Below are 14,950 nucleotides of genomic sequence, written 5' to 3' on the forward strand. Positions count from 1 at the left end.
CAGCCACATCAACAACTTCGTACATGGACCCTGCAAGAATAAATAACTTCAGCAAAGTGTGTGGGAATTTTCCTTTTTAAGTAATACTTCACCCAAAAATTAAAAAATTTGCTTAAAATTGACTCGCCCTCAGGCTATGCAAGATGTAGATTAGTTTGCTTCTTCATCGGAACAGATTTGAAGAAATTTGAAATCGCATGCTCACCACTGGATCCTCTGCAGTGAATGGGTGCCATCAGAATACGAGTTCAAACAGCTGATAAAAACATCACAATAATCCAAAAGCGAAAAGCTGAGTGTTTGTAATAAATCGATCATTAAGTTAAAATAGTCCTGATGGATTTATTTCTTGCAAACACGCAGCTTTTCGCAAAAGAAGCCTTGATGGAGTCATGTTATTATTATTGTGATGTTTGAACTCTCATTCTGATGGCACCCATTCACTGCAGAGGTGATTAAGTAACGCAATGCTAAATTCCTCCAAATCTGTTTAAGATAATGAAACAAACTCATCTAAATCTTGGATAGCTTGAGGGTGAGTAAAGTTTCAGCAAATTTTCTTTAATGGACAATAAATTAATTTTTAAACAGTCTCCTTAAAGTACAAAAGAGAAATATAAAACTGGATCCGAAATAGACATGGCAAGAGGAGAAAAAAGCAAAAACAGATTGTCCCAGCCCCTTTCTTGCCCTTTTAATGTCCACTCTTTGCTTACTTCCTCCAGGCCGTTCATCTCTCAGTCTCCCAGTGGACCTGAGGGAAATGGACTCTTAGTCTGCTCTCCATACATCACCTACTGACACTGATGGCCCGACTTTTGGATTCTTACATCTGATGTTTCTTTCTTAAATCAATTATTCAAGATCTCAGATTCATGTCAGAGAGCAAGCCTATTCATCATTCCTAATTGCCATGCACCACGTCGCCATTGATCAAAGCACCTCCACCTTCCTCCTCAATATTTAACATCATTGAAAAAAGACATGAAATAATACAAAAACTGTCACTTACTCCAAAAGCTCACTTGTGACCCTTTTATTCATATTGTGGCTTCACTCAAGATAAACGTCAGCTTTTGAGGAAAGTTTATCGACATATTGTCAGGAGCTATGCATGACAGGTAATTTCAGTCTGTTCTTCGCACAAATCTACTGTCTCTTAAGGCTTTAAAAAGTTGGAATAAAGTTCATGTCACAGAGACCACATTTCTGACACTTTTATGGTGCTTTTAATCATTTTTGAGCTTTTGAATGCCAGAAATTTCAATTTGGGGAGAATTACTCTTACTACAAGCTGCACTTAGGCAAGAGTTTTCACATTTCTGTCAGTTATGCAGGTAAGCCAGCCCCAAAACAAGCGCTATATATATATATATATATATATATATATATATATATATATATATATATATATATATATATATACAGTGGTGTGAAAAGTGTTGGCCCCTTCCTGATTTTTACATTTCTTTCATGTTTGTCACACTTTAATGTTTCAGATCATCAAAAAAATTAAATATTAATCAAAGATAACACAAGTAAACACAACATGCAGTTTTTAAGTGAAGTTTTTCATTATGAAGGAAAACAAAATCCAAACCCACATGGCCCTGTGTGAAAAAGTGCTTGCCCCCTAAACCTAATAACTGGTTGTGCCACCCTTTGCAGCAACAACTGCAATCAAACGTTTGCGATAACTGGCAATGAGTCTTTCACATCGTTGTGGAGAAATTTTGGCCCACTCTTCTTTGCAGAATTGTTTTAATTCAGCCACATTGGAGGGTTTGAGCATGAATGGACTGTTTAAGGTCATGCCACAGCATCTCAATTGGATTTAAGTCCAGACTTTGATTTGGCCACTCCAAAAACCACACCAAAACCTGCTGCAGAACACAAGTGCGCTTGAGGTCACAAACTGATGGCCGGACATTCTCCTTCAGGATTTTCTGATAGAGTGCAGAATTCATGGTTCCATCAATTATGGCAAGTCATCCAGGTTCTGAAGCTGCAAAGCAGCCTCAGACCATCACACTACCTCCACCATGTTTGACTGTTGGTATGATGTTCTTTTTATGAAATGCTGTGTTGGTTTTACGCCAGATGTAACGGGACACACACCTTCCAAAAAGTTCAACTTTTGTCGCATCAGTCCACAGAATATTTGCCCAAAAGTCTTGGGGATAATCAAGATATTTTTTGGCAAACGTAAGACGAGCCTTTGTGTTCTTTTTGGTCAGCAATGGCTTTTGCCTGGGAACTCTCCCATGGATGCTGTTTTTGCCCAGTCTCTTTCTTATTGTTGAATCATGAACACTGACCTTAATTGAGGCAAGTGAGGCCTGCAGTTCTTTAGATGTTGTTCTGGGTTCTTTTATGACCTCCTGGTTGAGTCGTCTTTGTGCTCTTGGAGTAATTTTGGTAGGCCGGCCACTCCTGGGAAGGTTCACCACTGTTCCAAGTTTTCTCCATTTGTGGATAATGGCTCTGACCGTGATTCGCTGGAGTCCCAAAGCCTTAGAAATGGCATTATAACCCTTTCCAGACGGATACATGTAAACTATTGTGTTTCTTATCCGTTTATGAATTTCTTAAGATCGCGGAATGATGTGTTGCTCTTTAAGCATGCTTCACTTTGTCAGACAGATTCTGTTTAAGTGATTTCTTGATTCAACAGGTCTGGCAGTAATCAGGCCTGGATTTGGTTAGTGAAATTTAACTCAGATTTCTAAAATAATGTGGTTAATCACAGTTCTTTCATGATTTAATAGGAGGGGGCAAGCACTTTTTCACACAGGGCTATGTGGGTTTGGATTTTGTTTTCACTTCATAATAAAAAAACTACATTTAAAAACTGCATGTTGTGTTTACTTGTGTTATCTTTGATTAATATTTTAATTTGTTTGATGATCTGAAGCATTAAAGTGTGACAAACATGCAAAAAAATAAAATCAGGAAGGGGGCCAACACTTTTTCACACCACTGTATATATATTTTTTAAATGGGGTAACTTGTCATTATGATTAATAAAAACTAAAACAAGAAAACTAACAAGTGGAAAAAAGTGACAAAGAAAACTAAATTAAAACGACAAATTCAAGCTTGCATGGGCCTTTCAACTTACCAATAACTCAAGTCAAGGAAGCAAGGCTGTTCACCGGATGACCTTTGCTAATATGATAGTCATGCACAAATTATTGGAAAAGTGATTATCGGAGGTTACTGTCCTGTAAACAAGCAGACATTGTCTTGCTAATTCAGCTGTTTGTGATAAGATCCCAGCAATTGATTGCAGCTTTAGCCATGTAGAGGAACAAAAGAAGATATCAGTGACCTCGCACTGGTTTTTAATGAACCTATACAGAAGCATGTTTTCAGACGAACTACTGTAATGCTGAAGGGTCTAGAGTCAACATGAAAACGGAGGTCATTTGTAGAAAACTGCAAACAGGATTCACACTATGTATCTGTTTTTCTACAGCGTAAACAGCCAGTGAGTAACAGTGGCCTACAAAGAATGATGTGAGATTAGTCGGTTATTTAAATATTTTGAGCTAGCAAAAACAAGAACAATCAAAAACAGTTTAAAGTGTATCAGAATAATGTCTAAGGTCTATCAGAAAGGATGAAATGTGTGTCTGCAGCAGACTAAAGTCCCATGAAATACATTAACCTTTATAAAAACATAAACTGCAGCAAAACAAACATCTTCCCTGAAAATCTGTTTGATCAAGCAGTTCATTTGCATTTAACTGCAAAAATACAAAAAAACACTGGGCTAGTCTGAGGTAAATAATATTGGCATTATGGTGGGAAAGGCTTCGGTATAGAGTGCGAGTCACATTTCTAATGCAAATGATTACCATCTTGTATCCATCTTCAGTACGCCCTCACCATGACCTTTCATAAAGCGCTTTTTCTTTCTCTGATAGACTAGCTTTTCAAAAACGACATTTTCTTTCAAAAGGGCTGCAGAGAGCAAAGGTTGAGGGCACTCACAGATCTTGGTCTTATTTAAGGTTCCTATCGCTTTGTCTATGCCTTGCAGTTTCTTTATTTCCTGTGAGATCAGTTGTACATGGTTGAATCCACTGGGGCTAAGACTCACTGAAGCCACACTCTTACATTCAACTGGCATAGACTACAATTCAGTAAATCAGTAGCTGACTTGAAGGTAAATGGAAAAACTCAGCTAAAGAAACATCTTAGACAAATATAAAAACGTTGTCATCATTTCATTACCCTCATGTCCTGTATATAATTATTCTGATTTTTTTTTTCTATTCAATAGACAAAAAACAGTCAGTGCGGTCCTTTCTTCAAAATATATTTTATGTTCCAAAGAAGAAATGCAAACAGCTTTGGAACTACACGAGAGTGAGTATAATTTTCATATTTTGGTGAATTATCCCTTTAAGCTAGTGTCCCAATTACTCGATAATGAAAGTAGACGACTCCCAACTGTTTTCACTGAAATCTCACCATTCTTCACTTGTGGGTCTTTAGACCCATTTTTTAAGAATGGAAGGGGGTGATATATTAAATTGCCTGCATGCAACAATTCCCTGATTTGCATTTTGGCAAATTATGGTTAAGTCTGGCAAAACAAGAGCAGCAGTACCATACAAAGATACACAATTGCAATAATCTAAATGAGGAATTAAAGGGATAGAAAATTGTCATTAATTACTCACCCTCATGTCGTTTGAAATCCGAGAGCAAAACTGCTAGTGTCTACTAGCACTTGTAAATCCTGTCTGAGTTGTAAGCCTTTCCAAACCTTGTTCTAGCTGACCTATAAGAAAGTAAGCTGAGAAAAAGAAGGTAATCATACTCCTTTCTACAAATGGCCTTACTTTCAACAGCCACTTTCAGGTTGGCCTCTCTTCATGAAGGGTTCCTGCTAGCCCAGGTCAAGGATCTTTTCATTTTAACTCCTTTACTGGTGGATCTACCCTGAAGTAAAAGTAAGAACAAAAAAACAACATCTGAATGAAGCCCCTGGTATAGCAAGAAAGCATTCTCAAAAAACAAACACCACTGTAATGTAAAGCATGCAAAACCTTTGAACAGTAACAGCGTTTCACTTTGTGCCATGCAAACAGAATCAAACATGAATCATGAAGCAAGCCATTTTGAACTACCTATGTAACCATCAAGGTACAGTAGTTGTGCAAATCAAGTTTGCCCTAAGAATTTATTAAGAATGTAGCAAAAAGAAAGACCTTCTACAGTACATAAATACTGAAATACCAGAAGTGCACATATTGACAAGCTAATTATAAAAGCTTGAATTTTAAATTTTCTGAAGAAAATGAGTTGTCCTTTTCTGTACTAAACTAAACTTGCTGCTGCCCAAGAGCTCCTGAAATAGTTTCAATGGTTTTCTGGCCCCTAGATTTGGGTGCCGCTTCAACTGAAGTAAATGGAAACTTCTTGTTTTATTAGTACAAGGTAAAAATTGTAAGTCTGAAAGAGAAAGGCCAGATGTGTCCACGTGAGCCTTCTCGGTTCCTGAGGCCCCATGCACAACCATCTGGGGTATCTGAGAGGTGAAAATTCTGCTCAAGGATGAGAAGAATCAGCTGGAGTATCTCTCATTCTCTCTCATGAAGGAGATGAGACTGTCTCTAGAGTAAGAAGTGTTCGTTCTTTTGCTGTGCAGAACAAGGACAGAGGCTGAGCGACTATTAAATGCGGCATAGCGATCGAACAGAAAGAAGTTCCTCTCTCTCTTTATCTCAACACTGCAGCACATGCCCACAGCCACAAACGCTTGTTGCCCAACACTGTGAAAGCAAATATCCACAATTACAGCCAGACTGACAAAGAAAAGCCTAGGAACGGTGAACAGCGGACAGTTGGACTTAATGATTTCCAGTCCATTTTCTTTCATCCAACAGAACAAAAACACATTTGACTGATGTCATCTAATTGACATCAGGAGGACGTCAATACCCTCTCTACATGACCAAATGACCACGAAGGGCCTTTTAAATACCACACCACTAAATCAGTAGAGACTTTTATTCTTTAGGACCCAGGCTTGATGTGATTTCTACATTTGCCCTTAAAGAAAACTCAATTTAAATAGCATAAACTACTCCAAATAGACTTGAAACTGGATTTTGAATGCAGTGGCGCCACATACACAACAGTGGCCATGCCATTAAATCCCAGAAATCCTAAAACCGAGTTAAAACATCATGTGTAAGTGTCCAAATCTAATGGAGTGATAAGAAAGTGCATGAAAACCTGGTCTCTGGATGTCCTTAAGTTGTGAACACAAAGACGTGGCCAGCTCACCAAGGTCCTCCGTTTGTTTTCCGACCTGATGTCCTATTCACCGAGTCCCTGAAATAGACTCTCTTCAGGGACGTGTTTGAGCGCATGAGTATCGACTCACCAATGTTCTGATTAAAAGCAGGTTCAAGCAGCTTGAAATATAAGAGGAAATGTCTTTACCTTTATTCATTTCTGTTTACCTTGTTGCTCTTTTCTGCTCGGCTTGAGCTTAATATAGGTTATTACAGTGAAAATTAGAAACACACCCTTAATGGGTCTAGCATAGATTGCAAGTGTGGCCCAGGGCTCTCTTGCATTCTATGAATATGTTTTCACAAAGCTGGTATTAAACAATGGATTATTCAGACTCACTCTGAGTGATGCCACTTGTATGCTACGCATCACATTTTGCATCATGCTGTGATTGTTTTATCTTTATTATAAATCTCTGCATGATTGTTCATAATTTAGAATACAAATCATTTTCAATTCTAGATTCTTGACTTACAGTGGTAGTTTAACAAAAGAAAAAAATCCCCCACCCTTAAGTCCCTTATTATTTTGACTGACTTTTTATTACTATACATTAATACACTGGAATAAATTATTTAAAAAAAAAAATACTTATCTGAAATGCATTTAGCTTAACATTTTCAACTAAATTCAAATACATTTTTATAGTATTTTGATACTCCTAAAATACATTTTGTGCATTTTTATTGTTTTGTTTTTTTTCCTTCTATGGACCCCAGTTTAAAAAACCCTGGTCTATGGGAGTCATGTCTTATATTTCATATCTTCTGGAACAGACAAAAATTTAAGTCGTCATTCCTCCCTAGCGCTCCTTTCCACATTCATGATAGTTCATCAGCGAAACAGAGAAATAAAGTCAAATCTGTTCAAGTTGATCCTGTACACAAAATCTGTCTGAATGACACACTTTCGCAGTGATCTAAACAGTAACCAGTTTCCCACTGGAAAGAAAAAAAAAAAAACAATAATAATACCTTCAATCTGTTCATTACAAAAACTAGTGTTGTCACGGTACCAAAATTTCTGTATTCGGTACCAATACCAGTGAAAATCCACGGTTCTCGGTACCAATTTCGGTACCAAAGCAATACACAAAAACATGCTAATTAAAAAACACACTATTTCACACTATAAGTCAAACAAAAATAAAATGTACAAAAATCAATACCATTCTTTATGCTTATTTAAAATTGTGTTTCAAGTTTTTCCACAAGTAATAAAAGTATGGAAAACTGTAAACAAGATTCACCCAAATTTAATTTGTCTTTTAATTAATGAAATTTAAACATTTTATTTTTTGGTAGGCCTAAATAAAGGGGGTTTACTATTAAAATTAAAATATGGAAGAAATATTGTGTGATTATTTATTTAAAAAATTACGTTTTATTGATTTTTTAAACAGTAGTAGTAGTAGTAGTAGTAGTATGACATACATTCTACTAAATAGTAGCCTAATATATTTCTGTCTAAACCGAACTTTTATTTTGACGGGTTGCCGTGAATACCTTTACCTTTTTGTGTGTATATGATATGACGCTGGTTTTAGTAAAATGAAACGGTAAAATGCTCGTGAAGTGACTCTCAGAGCAGTTCTTGAGATGTTGTTTATGTATTTATGTCCTCATTTAGACGGCAGACACTGCAATCACCTCGACAGCGTATGTAACAAAACCACACGTCTCTGCCATTCATTCATTCACACTGTGGGATTCATATTTAAATCGACTTTTGCGGCGTAATATTTACAGATACTAGTCCATATCGCGATTTGATTTAAGTGTAATGACCTACTTTGACAAATTTCATGACATTCCGTGTTAATGCATGAGTCATACAGTATGAGATATTTTATTTATGAGAAAATAAATGACAATTTCTATTTTTGGATGAATTTTCCCTACAAATGCAAATGTACTTAAAAATGCCCATATCTGTATTTCAGAGATGAACTTTCTCTCAACCAGCAAAGCATGTTTGTTCTGTGTCTAAGAATGTTAGCGGGAATGCTCAGAGCACTCGCAGATGAATCAAAATCAAGAGGACTAGCGTAATTCAAGTGAACCTGAACAACCCTGTCAGACACACAGACTGCGAGATGGGTCCACTGTGGCAGTCACATACATAGACACACAGATGCAGAGGTGACACAAATTCTACATCAGTCCTCCTCGACCCCTGTCAGGTAGAAGCTGAAATTCTCGATGACTGATGAGACAGTTGCACATGGTGCCCACGATAAAGCAAGTTGTCAATCTGGGACGGACGTCCTCTGCCAGAACTCTCACCTTCTTACCCCCTTGAAAGAAATGGCAAAACTGGTCGGTCTGACACCGTACGTGTTATCATCAAATAAACACTGTTTTCATTGACTTTGTTGCAGTCATGTGATTGCTGCTTTTGTCTGGCTTAAAAAAGGTCTAGAGCTTTTGGTGGAAGGACAGAGGGAGTTTATGAGTCTCTCCAAATGTCATTTGTAGTTACGTGCCATTTAGCAGCTGCTTTTTAATCAAAATGACTTACAGTACATTAATTGCTGGGACAGTAGCCCTGAAGCTAGTGCTCACTTCAAGGTCAAAATGCTGAAAAGGCCGGATGGAATACGCAATTTCTTGGTTAGCAGCCCATCTACTTAACCATTACACAAAAAGCTTGATGACAAGGACACATTAAATTAATCAAAAGTGACAGTAAAGACATTTATAATGTTACACAATATTTCTATATCAAAGGTTAATTTCAAATGATGTTCAAATGATGATTTATCAAAAAATTCTGAAAAAAACATCTCAGTTTCCAAAAACATTTTTTGCAACTGTTTTCAGTTCTGATAATAATATCAAATGTTTCTCTGAGCATCTAATAATCACATTAGAATAATTTCTGAAGGATCATGTAACACTGAATACTGAAAATGCAGCACTGTCAATGCAGGAATAAATTACATTTTAAAATATATTTAAATAGAAACAGCTATTTTAAATTGTAAAAAAAAAAAAAAAAAAATACTAATATTGATCAATTATTTTCAATTTTGTTCAAACAAATGCAGCCCTTTTGAGCATGAGACTTTTCAAAAACATTTAAAAAAAAAAAAACAGTATTGTAATATATTAGGTATCATGCTACCTTAACTTTAAGTTAAAACTTAAATTTAAAGTTAATATGGGAAACCAACAACATGACCAATATGTTAAACAATACTGAAAAATCATTCTGCATGCACATTTTGTCCATTGTTTTGTATAATCTTATACATACTATAATAATTTACTTCAGTCATTTAATCGTTTCATTATTTAACTAGCAATTTTGTCTAATTCAATAAAAACAATAGGTATTTCTCTCATCGGAAATGAGAAAGTGTCTATTTACTTTTAGTTTATTTGCTTAATTTTCCTTATTTTTTTATTGGATTTTCCCATATTTTTTCTGTGTTTACAGCATCTGCGTGCAAGTAAAAGTTAGTATGCTGTTTTGGTTTCATTAAATGTCAGAGATGTTAATGGACAAGACAAGTCTGTAACCTCTTTATTCTGTTCCTAAAACTTCAGTTGCTCTCACTCATCCGGTAATGCATTAGCTGCTAAATCGACAAGACTCAAACAGAATGAATCTTAAATGGTTTCCAGCCATTAATTGGATCCAAGGAACAGGAAACACACAATTAGAGGTGTGCGTGCACAAGTAGGTCATGCACACACAAATCCATGCTGTGGTTTTCCAGACGATGTTCCCTTCAGATTACTGTCTGGCTGAATATCAGTGTTGCCATTATAATCAGCAGTGCAGCCATTACAAGCATTTTAATTAATTACATTCCTACTACCACAAAACCCACTATCTTTCCACACCTCACTGCCTTCAACTTAATCCGGTCAACTCATACTGACAATGCTCTCAGGCCTGTGCTCGTCCACAACCGCAGATTGCGCTGAGGATGTCAAGTATGAACGTTCCTCTAGATCAACTGCTTTACTAATCCTGCAAATTGTAGTAGAAACACCATGTTTTAACTCTATAATATATATATATGCAACAACTAATTCTGAAGTAAATCCCTCAATCAAATTTCTCGATCATAATGCTTAATGTGACATTGGTCTGTTACATTGGACCAGTACAGTGGACCAATGTCAATAGTACAAGCCTGATCAATATATCTCTTGCAAACATTACTTACAGTAGAATATCTTAAACTTTGAGACATAAAATAGGTCAAGAACAAAACAACTTATAGCCATCGCTGTCTTAAACTCAACAAGCAAAGGACTGGAGATAAATCAAGAGCTTGCTTTCTCTGACGTGACATGTACAGTAGGTAAACTCCCTAATGAATTCCCTACAGTTTCAGTGCCCACAGGTGATGTTAAAACAACTAAACCACCTTGTGTTGCGGTAAAAATAGCAACAGGTAGCACCAGTAGCTCACCAGGTGTAACCATTTGATGTCATCGACGCAGAACGCGCACCTAAAACAATGCCCTGCTAAAAAAACAATAGAAGCCCAATAGAAACCATCATAGAAATTCCAATGGTTTCCATTAAAATACCATTATAAACCATTAGCTTTTTCCAGTAAAACCATTACAAAATTTCTTTTTGTACTGGTCACATACCAGTAGACACCATTATAGTTTCCATTAAAACCAATACAATTCCCATTATAACCATTAAAACCATTACATTTTCTATTGTGTTTTGGGCAGGGTTCTGTTGTTTTTTTTCAGCAGGGTGGTGCCTTGCATAGTCCAAAATATGACATAGAACAAAACTATGTGTTTTTTTTTTTTTTACTAACGAAAATCTTTAATGGGTTCTCTACTACATATTTCATTAACAGACATAATTTACATTATTGTTAAGATGTATGTTCGAAGATGCACTGGCTTTTCAACATCTAGTCCTCAACCTCGGTCAGAAGGTTGATAGGCAAAGATCCACGACAGTTTCAGGTCTCAAGCAGTGATTTATTCCACAATCAGTTTGTTACATGTAGGGGTGTGTGTGTGTTTGGTTTCTGAAATAAAAGAATAGCAATGATTCAATTAAATAAACTTTCCAAACAACGCACATGCTCGTAAATATATTACAATAAATAAAGCAACACTGAAGTGGGAATTGAAATTACAAAGCGTAGTTTCACTAATGGCTGATGAGCAGCTCTTGCACCAGTAATAGAACAGACGGTACAACGTGGTATAATGCTAAACGCAATCAAATAGGATTACTCGTTGTACATCATGTAAACAACGTGTACCGCTTGTAAATACTAATATGACAATACAAATATCCTAGAGATCCATCAGTATCATGTATTTGCAGTAAACAGATCTTAACCATGTATTTGTACAGATCTATCGATCGAACTCTCAGAATGTGCATAAATATTGTGGCAAACCAACAATATAACATCAAATATGTGTACATAAGTCTACACACACACATATACATATTTCCTAACGATGTATATCAATGTAAACTTACGTTTTCAAGAACGCACACACATCAGAACAAACTATGATTGGTCTCGATGTAGCGGCAGAACATTCTGTGGACCGAACTTGTCTGGGCACGTCCCTGACTCCACCCACATGTGATGTCACTGAGTACTTCAAAATAAGAGTTCAACAGGGATTTTATACAGCCCCCCCCTAATTTGCATCAAATAAAGGTCCCTGTTTTCTGAGGTTATGTATCACTGGTGTCAGTGGGCACCTCTGGTAACACAATTAGTTTAGAAACAGGGCGACTGTAGACTCGGTTCCGCCACTCAAACTGCTCCATCACTACTGGGAACAACTCGTTGTACTCTGCCTACTTGCCAGAGGGCTCGTGGATATTGAGAGTCCATAACCATAACTACCTGCCCGACTGATAGATTTGGTGTAGACTCTCGCCATTTGGCACGGGGTTGTATATTTGGCAAGTAATTCTGAATTAACTGTTTCCAGAACTGGTCAGCTATGATTTGGCTATGTCGCAATTTCCTCTTTCCAAGCAGTTCTCCTGTGCCATAAACCACTTGAGGGAGGGAGGCATCCCGATGCCCCATCAGCAAGAGATTTGCAGTGACTGGGTCTATATCAGATATCTCTGATGATACATAGCCAAGTGGTTTAGAGTTTAGTATTCCTTCCACCTCAACAAGAACAGTGGACAGGACTTCGTCAGACACAATCTGATCCTTCAGTACCACTTGAAGACAGGATTTAATAGAGCGGTTTTCACGCTCCCAGGCTCCACCGAAATGAGGTGCATGTGGAGGGTTAAACTGAAAGGAAATACTCTGTTCACTCAGTTTTTCTTTGATTACTGGCTTAAGTGCAGAGAACGTTTCTTGGAGTTCTCGATTTCCACCTCTGAAATTTGTGCCCTGGTCAGAGATTAATTCGAAAGGTTTGCCTCGTCTTGCCACGAAGCGACGTAAAGCCATGAGAAAGGAGTCAGAGTCCATACAATGCAGAAGGTTCAAGTGAATACACCTTGTGGTGAGACACTTGAGAATGATTCCCCAGCGTTTTTCATGTCTTCTGCCTATCTTTACTGTAAATGGTCCAAAGCAATCAACTCCAGTTGACCGGAAAGGAGGCTGGTATAAGCGGAGACGAGCAGCAGGGAGATCAGCCATTTTGGGGTTGACTGGATTACTGCACGATTTCCTGCATTCTCTGCACTGGCGTTGATATTTCTTTATGGTTTGTCTACCTCAAATAATCCAGTAGGTTCTTCGTAACTCCACAAAGACACATTCGGAACCAGGATGAAGTAGTCGGTTGTCGTAGTCTTGTATAATGAGTTTAGTGATGGGGTGGATCAGGTGCCAGTACAATAGGATGTAAGGTATCAACTTCAAGTTTCTCAGCCTTACGAAGACGACCTCCGACTCTAATAATTCCCAAGGCTTGATCATATTCAGGTGACAGAGTATTTAACCTACTGCTAGTGTATATGATTTGCCATTTTGAAGTGCATGGACTTCATCAGGGAAGCTATCCTGCTGGGCTTGTCTCAGAAGAAGCAGTTCAGTATCAATGCGTTGTGCAGCTGACATTGGGGGTGCTACTGCGCCATGTACCGACTGGTAGGTGGCTTGAACTAAGTCTGCTCATGTGGTGTGCTTTTCTGGATCTGGCAGTGAAGACAGAAGGACAGCCACATGAGCACAGAAGAATTACTTTCTTAACTCATTCTCATCGGTGGAATATAAGGTAGGCTGTGTTGGCCAGTGTTCTGGTGACTGCCGCAAGAGAGCTCATAGAGAGATTTGTTACGAGCAGCAGGATTTAGTTTCGGGGGCCACATATCTCCAGTGATCAGAATTGGTCAACTCCTGTATTTCAGCAATCCGTGTGCCAACGAACACCTTGTAATGACAGGATTCCGATTTGAACCACGTGAGAACTGTGGTGGAGTCTGTCCAGAGAATGGTGTTATGAATGGCTAGAGTAAGTTCAGTCGAGAGGAGCTTAGCCAGTTGGGCTCCAGTAAGGGCACCACGTAGTTTCAGTCGGGGCATTGATATTTGCTTTTTGGGTGCAACACAGGATCTGGCCATAACAAATGAGGTATGAATCCTTCCCTCCTCATCTTGGAGACGCAAATATGCCACTGAACCATAAGTCCGCTCAGAGGCATCACAGAACACATGCAATTCGATTTTGTCTTTGTCAGGTTCTGGCAAAGGTTTGGGAAATAGCACCTTGGCATGGTTACCATGGGAAGATACTGCAGTTCATTGGTCCACTCTTGCCATTTGTTGAGCATCTCCTCTCCAATGCAGTCATCCCACCCTCTTTTGCTGATCCACAGAGCTTGAACAAGGATTTTAGCTCGGGTGGTATAAGGCAAAATATAACCAAGAGGGTCATATTGAGAGGCTAGCACTCTATAAATGTTTCGCATGGTGGGCTCCTCAGTTGATAGCAGGCGATTTCGATAGCCAAGCTTGTCAGACGTGCAGTGCCAAGAGAGTGTAGACTCTTGTGGGTCTGTTTTGTTTACAGTCAGCCATAGCTCGCAGCTTTACGATCGTGCCTCAGTTGGTAGATGAGCGATTACCTCTGGGTAGTTACTGGCCCACTGCCTTATTTCGAACCCTCCAGCTGATAGAAACACTCATTTTGTCTATGAGCTGTTTGGCTTCATCGGTTGAGGAAAGGGACTGCAAACAATTATCCACATAGAAGGATTTTAACACCGAGTCTACTACCTCTTCATTGACTTTGCGATGGTCCATGACATGGCGCTGGAGGACTAGATGGCACAGCATGGGCTACATGTGGTGCCAAAAGGAAAAACGCGCCACTCATAGATGTCAGCACTCCTCTCCTTTTCCATATCTCTCCACAAGAAGCGCAGCAACAGCTGATCTTCTGGAAGGAGGCACACTTGGTGAAACATTGAACGAATGTCTCCACTGATGGCCACAGGGTATTGTCGGAATCTGAGGAGAACTCCCAGCAAGGATGGACCCAACGTAGGTCCTGGGAGTAACTGGTCATTCAGAGAAGCGTAGTGAAACTGATAAGAGCAGTTGAATACAACCCAGGCTTTGTTATTATGATGTACAAGATGGTGGGGAATAAACCATGATTCATCTGTACATTTAGCCTCTTCAGGAGTGAGTTTCATCGCA

The 14,950-nt window shown here is 38.4% G+C and overlaps 1 protein-coding gene across 10 annotated transcripts in view; it reads right to left on the reverse strand.

Moving 5' to 3' along the window:
* The window catches only part of LOC131549548 (chemokine-like protein TAFA-1), a 185,641-nt gene that overhangs the window by 157,114 nt on the left and 13,577 nt on the right, over positions 1–14,950 (reverse strand). For 2 of the 10 annotated variants that reach the window (XR_009273424.1, XR_009273423.1), the window contains exons 2-3: positions 4,854–4,953; positions 4,692–4,807 (exon numbers count right to left, since the gene is read on the reverse strand). The exons of 3 other annotated variants lie outside the window; for them this stretch is intronic. The gene's annotated coding sequence lies outside the window, so the exon portion shown is untranslated. The remainder of the gene's footprint in view (positions 1–4,691; positions 4,808–4,853; positions 4,954–14,950) is intronic. 5 more of the 10 variants (XR_009273426.1, XR_009273425.1, XR_009273429.1 and 2 more) reach the window with 5 other exon arrangements.

This window comes from Onychostoma macrolepis, chromosome 11 (genome assembly GCF_012432095.1).
Source record: "Onychostoma macrolepis isolate SWU-2019 chromosome 11, ASM1243209v1, whole genome shotgun sequence".
Classification (NCBI taxonomy): Eukaryota; Metazoa; Chordata; class Actinopteri; order Cypriniformes; family Cyprinidae; genus Onychostoma; species Onychostoma macrolepis.